General features: G+C 31.4%; 1 non-coding gene across 1 annotated transcript; it reads right to left on the reverse strand.

Annotated features, from left to right (window-relative positions):
* Positions 1-4,812: 4,812 nt before the first annotated feature.
* Positions 4,813-4,884, reverse strand: Trnag-ucc. Its single transcript has one exon. It is a non-coding gene; the product is annotated as a tRNA-Gly (tRNA).
* Positions 4,885-10,732: the final 5,848 nt, after the last annotated feature.

Raw genomic sequence — 10,732 nt, forward strand, 5'->3', positions numbered from 1 at the left:
TTATTCTAACTTGGGTGCCTGGACATAGAGGAATCACAGGTAATGAAGGGGCAGACAGTTGCGCTAACTTGGGAGCCAACTGTCCTCTTACCGGTCCTGAACCAACGTGTGGGGTCTCATATAACTTAGCACGTAGATCAGTTACCAAGTGGATGGTTAACAAACACCTACAGCATTGGAGAAATACTGAGGGGAACGTACAAGCAAAGCGGATGCCCAAGGGACCATCAAGGAACATTGCAGCAGATGCCCTTAGAATGAGTAGAACGGAGATCCGAAAGGTGACTGGTTTTATTACAGGTCATTGGATATTCCGGTCACCTGAACAGAATAGGTATTCCAGTTCAGGAAACACTGTGCAGGAAATGTGGCGAGGCTGACGAAACAGCCAAGCACGTCATATTTGAATGTCCGGCATTACAGATCAAACGCTCAATATCCCTAGGTGTTCTTATGCATACGGAAGAGGGGTTGGAACAGGAAAGCATTGTTCAGAAAAAAAAAACACTATATTTCGTTATATTAAAATTATTTAGATACTAGCTGTTTCCCGCGGCTTCGCACGCGTCTCTTAAGCTTTGCCCGTATATTTCTTTGCCTTCAAATAGTGTTTGGCTATTTAATAAACGTAACTGTGTCGTAATTGCAGTTCATAATGTGCAGGCGCTTTGATAACTGTTATATCTTGCAGTACAGCCTGGTGGTGAGTTATATCAATGGGCATTGCATATAAACCTTCTACATAGAAAAATACAAATTTTCATAGTGATCGGTCCAATAGTTTCTGAGTATATAAAGGACAAACACGCAAACATTCATTTTTATATATTACTATAAGTGTAAAGAAATTTAAAATAGTAATTAAATTATATATAAATATATTTTTTTGTCGCATTATATATGTTTACAAAGAACAGCTGATTAAAAATTTGAAAAGACTCTTTCACTTAATAACATATGTTTGCTACAATGCATTTCTTACGGGTATTTCTGTAACCAGTGGGGCGGAATCCTGAATCGGGAAAGGGATAAAAAGTATCCTATAACCTTCTACAGATCAAGACGAACAAATTAAAAAAAAAATTAGGCGAATCCGTCCAGCCGTTTGTGAGTGATGCTGTTACACACGAACAGTTTCATTTTTATATTATTTAGATATATAGGTATGAAAATGAACATAATGTAGTTTTTATTTTCCTAAGTATTGTGCAAACTTGACTAACGGAAACGTCATACATAGTAGATATACTTTCTGAAACAAAGACTGTATTTTGCATACAAACGTCAAGAACACTAATGGTTAATCCTTAGAACATTTACACACTGTAAATGTAAAGGAATTTTAAATATTGTTTAAATTATAAAAACAAGGTTGTGATGTAATAACGCAACGTTTACACAGAACAGTTTATTACATTTGACTGGACCTTTAAATTAATATTTCACAACTTTATTAACCAAGATGGGATTTCTTGATGCTTTATACACGAATGGTAGCCCGGAGGGGTATTCCAAATACGGATAGGATTCGTCCCCCGTAAGAATGTCCATGACAAATTTCTTTTACGCGTGAAAAGCAAAACAAATAACAAAGACAGTTTTGCACTTATAATATCCTCAGGATTATAATTTACTACACAAGATATTCTCCTTGTACATCACAGAATACAGGGCTTTGACACTTTTGAACACTTGATACTTTTGACATTTGATAATTAACTGAATATGTTAGAATAACATATGAAATATAGATCTACTCAGCAATATGTATTATAGGGAGGTCAGTGTATTAATAAGTAGTGTCAACTCTGTGTTGAACCATATAGTCAAGAATGCCTTTGCCAAACATGGACTTTGCTCGTTTGAGACAATTTAATTCGGTTAGGGTACGATAAGCGGACCCGGTTTTTTATATCGAAATTGGCAAACGATATTACTTAATCATAACCATCGATATAATCAATCGATACCGATTAATTATTTTGAACTATTAACTTAAATAACCTATATCAACAGCTGTAAACACTCTAAAATAATACACGTAGGATAATATTTCAATTTTACATAAGTAATTCTGATTATTAAAAATGGCAGTCAATTTTAGAAATCTACACGACGTTGCTTTTTCGTGGCTTTAACATGTTGGACTCGTACTGAAAAACCCATTATGTGAAATTTGTCGGAAAGAAACAACTGTAACTGTGAGAGGAGTAAATATGGTCGTCTTCAGTTTTCCTAATTTTGGTTATAATAATTTGTTTGATCACTGTAAATATTAAATTAATATTTTAATTTAAAACATATGATTGTTATTGAGGACTATAGGTACTTTTATATCGATTGATAATCTAGGATTTGAGATGCGAATATTAGGTATCGATGACTATATATTCTTCGATATAAAACACCGGGTCCGCTTGTCGTACCCTACCCTTAATTCATTTACAGCGTTTAAATATAAGACAATATGTATTGGAAATTGGCCACGGTTTCATATTACATGCCATTTAACAGGCAAATAATAAAATACGAAATTTGGCTTAATTTTTATACCCGGTCTAATTTTTTTATAAACAAACACAATGAGATTATCCGTGTGGCCATTTTATTCTTGATCTAGCAAAGAAGAAGTTAGCATATAATTATGGGATAAGTATTAGTGAGTAATATCACAAAGTATTATATTACCCATTGTTTTATATTATCACATTTTTAAGAAGTACTTTGCTATTACATCTTCGGTATAATCTCATGTTTCACAACAATCGGGTTCAAATAAAGGGGTACACATGGAAAGTATCCTATATTTAAGTTTGCTACAAGGATTAAAACTCAGCTATTCTGGAAGTTTCATTTACCGCTCCTATCCTAAGTCTTTCCTCCTGGTTATTAAAATTGTAATATCTCATTAAAACCGAGTCATCAATTTGGGATCAACCAATCAAATTAATTCCCAAATTTTGTAAATTACTCTTCGCAAACAAAGCCTACCATAAAATTTGTGTTGAAAATTGTTTGCACCTTGGGGTCTGTCCTCTTGACTCCAACCGTATTGTGGTCTATGTCTTGGTTATCACATAAAAGTCATAAAATATGTATGTCAAACTGTAACGTGTCTATAGTAAGGTTATCTTCTATAAACCAATTACAACTATTTTTGTTTTAGTATAAGAGCGATCAATTGTGTTCTGAACTAATAACCCTGTATTTTAAGAATGCACAAGTTCCAATGGAATTCAATAATTAAACTCAGTATAAAGTAATAGTAATTTTAATAAAATTTAAAATCAATAATACAGCAACGCCAAGCTATATTTTTTACTTTGAATTTATTCTCAATTATTTCATATTTTTAACCCATCAAAAGTTCACAAGTCCAGTCTTAAAATTAACAATCAATCAATCATTCAATAATTGTGTCCTTCAAGTTCTCAGTGCTAATGTTTTCAACACAAACTCAAAATAAAAAATCTTCATAAAACTTCAAAATAAAATAATCTTCTTCAAACATAAAATGAAACAAATAATAAAATAAGACTTCTTCTCAATATAAAAATCAGACTAATTAAGGTAAAATTAATATTTAATATATGAACAAAGACAATGTCCAACCAGTTAAACTCAAATTGCATCAATTTCTAACTACTTATTTTCTGTAAATTTCCAATTTATAAATTATTGAATTATCCAGAATTATCCGCTTGGCTTTGAATGTTAAATTTAGGAACTTGTTAAAATATATATAGAATCTCAGAACATAAAATAACTTTTCTTTTTCAGTAGGCTATTCCTGATTTAACCAAATTGAACAGGAAAATATCATCAAGCAATTTACTATTTAAGTGTTAAATTCTAACTTTCACAGTACCTCACACTTCTCCTGAAGAATTCACCAAGTAAGAAAAATAACTGTTATAGATTAATCAAATTAAACATTAAACTTTAAATTTAGAAAAGAATTTTAATCTCAAACTCAACCTTCCTTCCGAAAAATCGATACGGCAAGAGTAGGCTATCACTTCTACACGTACTTCTCTCTCTGAGCACACAGCAACGAATCCCCTGAAAACGTGGTTGAATCCACCGGAAGGATCTAGAAGTCCCTCCCACCATCTAATCAACCTAACATTGGCCAATCAAAATTGAGCAAACACAATGTCTGAATTGGATGGTACCTATCCAACCCAGACCTGTAACCTATGCTCAATACCTAGATACAAAAGGAAGCTTCTAGCATTCCTCGAACCCGACTCAACAAGAAATTCAGCACTGCTGGAAGGATCACAATCTTACAATTCACTTATTATATTAATTCACAATTCTCTTAATAAAAATATAAAGATTCCTATAAATAACTAAATAATATAGGAAGCATCCTATACAAACTTAAATAGTAACCGTAAAAAAATTAAGAAATCCAAACTAATCACTTGCTATTTGCTTCAATTCAAAAGCTTTGCTCAGCTCATTTTAAAATCTCGTAATTTTCTTTCATTAACATTTGGTGTATATGTACTGCAAAATATTATAGGCTACTCCCATTTTGAACAGTTTTGTGTTGGGGCTGGCCACAAAATTGTTCAAAACAATCACTTAAAAATTGTAGTGTCCTTTTAGATTAATAAACATGCTTTTTTACTTTTTTTATTTGGATACCGTATGTTTATTAAATTCTAGTAAATTATTAACACAACCCATTGCACTATCTGATAGAATCAAATTGATGTGGATTAAAAAGAACATATTTCACGAACGTTTTGACACACGAGGCCGGTCAAACTTTACAAAATTCGTGAAAGATAAAAAAGTAAGTGCGATGGCCGGGAATCGAACCCGGATCAACTGCTTGGAAGGCAACTATGCTGACCATTACACCACCATCGCACGCTGGAAGATAAGAATGACTAAAATAACTTTAATTAAATGACTATAGTTACCCAAACCTGCAAAAACTATGTGTGCAAAGCACAAACTTATGTGTTCTAGAAATCGCTATATTAAAAATATTTATCGAGAGGTACAAGAACAAAATTTAATATAATGTAGTTTTTAATTTTGAATAAATATGATATTTTATATTAACTATAGGGTTATATAACATAGTTTTTACTAACTTTATTTTGTGTATATATTTTTTGTTTTAGATGATAGAAAAATTTTGTTTGTTAACAAAGGAAATATAAATGCTGTCACAAAAACTATTTTACCATTTTTACAATACTCATAAAATTAATCGTAATTTTTTTATAATCCTATTTAAAACCATAAGTCCTTTTAATCGGGATAAAAAGTTATGACTAGTTTAATTTCGAGACAACGATAAAGAAAAATTAATGGATTTATTTTTATAAACTTTATAGCTGTTGCGTTTAAAGTTACATCCAGCGATGCTTATTATTTGTTAAATATTATTCAAGAATCTTTACAGTACATTACATTCTAATACCTAACTACACATTTGTTTAAAAATCTATACAACCAAAATATTTTTATTGTATTTAAATATTCACATGTTTAGCTCATTATATTTGCTTAAAACGTTATTATCCGTGTATATTCCTATTTTAATTCGTATTTCCTATTTGCATTATATTTTATTCTATATAAAATACAGACATTTCAAATTTTCATTACAAATCAGATACCATGAGAATCCGAATGTTTTTAAACTACGTTATGGTTTCTAAACATATCAAATAGTCGATCAAATAAAATAATCACTTATTCAATGAAGAAAACTTGTGTCATATAACGGAAATATTTAAAATAACTTCTAATTACATTTTGAAATTTGTTTTATTAGTACTCTACTAATTGCAAATTATATTTTTTACAATTTTTTTATATTTAATAAACATTGTTGTTTGTGTATAATCTAAATTAGATTTATACTTTCGTCCAGTGCCATTAGAAATGCTTATTTGTGACATACAACTTTATCCTATTGAAAATGCATTACCTTGGCACGAGCATTGCTCAAATTTTATGGACCAGTAGCGTTAAATAAGATCCAGTGTGCATGCTTTACGAACGACGACGTTATACACAGTAAATATGCTTCCTGCGGCAAACACTGTTTATTGTTGACATTTTGTTGTAGTCCTGTTATTTTGGTTAATTATCAATTTTTATTCATTAACACTGTAAATAACATATTTTGTCATGCTGGTAAAAGACTGTATTTTAAATACATTTTTGTAGTATTTTCATCTCATATGTTTCTATACATAAAAAGCAAATCCCTCACTCACTCATTACTAATTCTGCAACTTCCCGATATCTCAGAACTCAAAACTTTGGCACACGTATGCATCATGACTATACTAGAAGAGCTCAAGTATTTTTATAAAGATCAAACATTTACAGGGGTTGTAATGAGATTGTTTGTGAATTTTCGCTGTCCTAGATAAATTAAATTTGAGTCACATATGTCTTATGCTCTCAACAGAGTAAGTAAAGTTTATTACAGATCATAATATTGATTCGAAAAAGAATTTCCTAAGCACTAAACCACCACCATGTTTGACAGAGCAAAAAGCTTACGCCCAGAAAAAATATGGGTTAAAAGAATTAAAAATTGAATATTTTTAAAAGAATTGAAGCGGATCTTTTAAAAATGGTTAACCTCAGTCTGTCATAAATAAGTGTAAATAAGCACTAAACAAAACCATCAGTCATTAAATAAAAGCAAAGTCAAATTTAAGTACTTGTTAATCCCTTACGTGCCGAGATTATCGGAGAAACTTAGAGGAGTATGCAGAAAATATAATATTATAACCACTTTTAGAACACAAAATATTCTGACATGTCTCGTAAAACCAAACCATACCACACAGAACAAAACTGTGTTTACAGTATAACTTGTTCGTGTACATAGGCGGGACAAAGGATTACTACGTAAATGTGAGAATGAAATAATAGAAAAAATACTAGAAAAGGGCTAGTGGAAAAAACTTAACTGCTTAACATTGCTTGTCTGAAAATCATCACATGAATTGCTATAAAACCAATAATACACCGATAAGAGAATTACTTTAACAAAAACTTATTGAAGGTTCACGCATACAATTTATTAGCAGACCAACCACTAAGAACTCTCGGTTGAGTTTAAAGAAAAAAAGACCCTTCCACCTCCCGAACATCTATTTTTGGCATTACAATTAGTACTATGGTTATATTTATAGTATTATTGACGTTGCTATTGAATTGTATGACTGTTTATGCTCTAAAGGATATTATTATTAACGCCTTCATGTCTACTTTTTCACAAGTCACGGCGCGAAGGAAGTTACGGCATAGATTTTTTTGTTAGTATCCTACTTTCGCCTGCGCAGGAGTGACGTGTGTTAGTACTCTTGAACTCTAGTGCTCGTGACTTGTGCTCGTGACTGTCGAGTGACAACGCGTGGGTTAATTTTCTCCTTTCAGAACTCCAAGCAGATTTCGGGTCTGTTTGACGCATTCTATTTATCTTTTTTCCTTTGTGATGGACTTTTCAACTGATGAAGAGGTATATTTATCTTCGAAACTTTGTGTTATACATTTTGTAACATATAACGATGTCAAATGTATGAAATCCTATTATCCTTTCAAAACTTCCATCGCCAATAACAAATTATAAAGAGAGAATTTTTAATCACTATTACTAACTAACAGCGATGCGTTATTGTCTTTATTCTTTTTGCGTAATAAAGGTAAGATGTTTGCCTTCTACTAAGTCAATACAGCGAAATATCGATGATCTGCCAAATATCGATTTGAGGAGTGTAAAATGTGATCGCAAAGGCGCGATGTTTTAAATAATTAATTACGCTACATGATTGATCATAAACAGTGCTCATATATTCATTACATTTAACTGCTGATTGATAAAATAATTTTCACTTTAAGAGTGATTTAAATAAGTTATTATTTGCTTGTTTAATTCATTTTCTTTTTTTCTAACAGTGTTATTCCATTTAAATATTAAATAAAAAGATATTACAGTTATAGTCTTGATTTATTATTAATAAATCATAGTGGAAAAGACTTAGTCTGGTGTAATACAATAAAACATACAACAAAAAACAAATATGTGTTTAGATTGCTAGATTGTATTTAAATGTTATTTCCAAAGGAAAGTCGAATAGCTTTAATGTATCAAACTTCCTTGTCATGTTTCTTCTATTAGAAATATAATCGTTTCCAGGATGTGTTTCGTATTATATGAAATTCTTATGTCAATCACCAGAAGATATTCGCGCAGACATCTACGATTTGCTTGCTCCAACATTGTTTTTATTAGTTTGTGAATATAGTTTACTAGTTTATCGCATTTTTCTATAACTTTCCTCGAGTCCTTGAGTTCATTGTCACATCGTTCGTCATCATTATATCTTTAGATGGTTCGAGAACCATTATCCAGTATATTTTAAAGTTGGCATTTATCTCTGTAATCCTACACAATAACAATGCAAGCAAAATTTATAATATCACATCCAAAATTTAAAAATGCTATTATTTCAAGATTGGAGGTAGAGGTACAAGCTAAAGGAAGCAGTAGCGTAAAGAGTAAGTTCAGTTTTTTAAAGACATTGGAAAACTTTGCTCTTTGGTAGAGTTATAATATTAAAAGCGAATACAATAAAGTAGTCACTCTTTCTTGTCTAAGTTTTGATCTTACGTCAAACAAAAACTTTCATAATTTTAATTAAAAATTATAATAATGAAGAGTTCATTTCAGCACTGATGGTTTATTGCAAGGTCATTAAAATATCATTAACACAATTAATAACTTTTGTTAAAATCTCAAATCACACGGGGCGCATTGATAATTACAATTAAACCCAAACATAATGTGTAAATTCATTTCCGGAAGTGCTTACAATAATTGGAGTGAATACCCACTAATACTGCGATAGAAAATCAAAACAAAACCGAGCTTGGTAGACTTTAAACCCGGTGAGCTGAAAAGCTATTGTTGTATAGACTCAATTATATATTGTACCTTTACATAAATTTTTATTTTTTTCATCTGTTTGTAGGATTTGACCAACCTCCATTATCATACTGGTGTATAAATATACATTCAAAATTAAATAACATTTAATATAATATTAAATTATATTATTTTTATATTCTATGTTAACTGTGTATAGTATTCAGAGTGGTAATGCTATACAGCCAGATGTGAGTTAAGTAAGTTATACTGAAAAACTATATATTTCAGTCGAAAACGTATACTTTTATTTACGTTGCCTTTTGTGTGTCTGATCATTTAAATATATTTATATTGTTTTGCCTTTCTAAAGATCGCTTGAGCATATAATTGTCTCGCTTACTTATTAATGGGTTCCACTAAGTAAACCTCTTTTCGAAAGGCCAAATGTTCCTCTAGTGCAGAAAATAGCAATATGAATTCATAAAATAGAATTTTTCCTCGAATTCGTCTTTTAATTGGGGATTACCCGGACATTAAATTTCAGACATAAAGCCAACCTATCTGCCAATCCTAAAATCTGTTTAACACGCACCTTCCTCTTACTTGAGATCTGATGCTGTTGCATACTTAACACCTGAAATCTGGAGTCATGTTCGTCTGAAGGGTTCCAAAAATAGTAAGCGAATAAGAACGAAGAAGCTCGTAACGAACCCTCTTCACAGCATCTTTTCGACATGAGAAACACCCAGACTAGAAAAAGTACTGCAATCGAGGTGAAGAGGTATTCTCATTGTCTCATCAGGTGCACAATTGTGCGCATTATTTTATGTTGACTGACACGGTTACAAAGTACGGTGGAGTAACCGAGTCTTCCACACATTAAGCAGCTATGGTGGGAAGGGGTGATTCGATACAGGGCACATGTTCTATGGATAGATATGAAGATATACAATCATACAGAAAATAAATTTTTACATCTTCCCGGAAGAATAAAGAGAAATTGTGTTACTCTACTGGGTGATAAGCACTATTGACGCTCGGTCATATTCCATGTTTCCATGGCACCACTCATTCTTGTCCATGTAGAAATAAAGTTCATGCAAAATTCAAAGTGTAAAGATGACTATTTCTCGAGATACCTTACCACGCGATACATTCATATTTTTTTCATTACGTTAGGTTATATAGCAGTGTTAAAATAAAAGTTTCGGTAAGCTAGTGAAGGTACTATAACGTAAGAGTGCACTGAAATCAAGTATTGTCACCGACTGATTTATTAATAATATTTTAATTTTTAACTTTATGAATAAAAGTTTTACTTTTTTAAATCTCGTACGGTTATACACAATTTGTTTACAGATTTATTTATGCAGCTATTATTTCGTATCATGGTTATCCATAACAGCAATCTAAAAATATTCGCTAACGCTCAGCCAAACCCAATAAAGTGATATACACCATCATAAACCTCATTGTTCCTAAAATTTAAGAGAAGCTTAATGCAAAATTTTAAGTCTGTAGGCCAGTTCGTTTCCGAGATAACGTGTGGAAAGACAGAGAGAATTTAAGGTCCACGACTTCGTTAAAGCTCAGCCAATATTATTTTCATTGAAAGAGCTCTGACCGATTTACCACGCGCAGTTCCTCTATTATGATTTTACTATTTGTACTAAGGATAATATAGTCAGTTGTCCAACTTATAAAGCTGTTTGTACACCTATAATTCTTTATTTTATTTTCTCGATCCAAACAATGAAGAATTCTACAATCCGTATTCAATGAACTACGAGACACTTATATTATTATTCTTTC

This window comes from Homalodisca vitripennis, chromosome 2 (assembly GCF_021130785.1).
Source record: "Homalodisca vitripennis isolate AUS2020 chromosome 2, UT_GWSS_2.1, whole genome shotgun sequence".
In the NCBI taxonomy this organism is placed as follows: Eukaryota; Metazoa; Arthropoda; class Insecta; order Hemiptera; family Cicadellidae; genus Homalodisca; species Homalodisca vitripennis.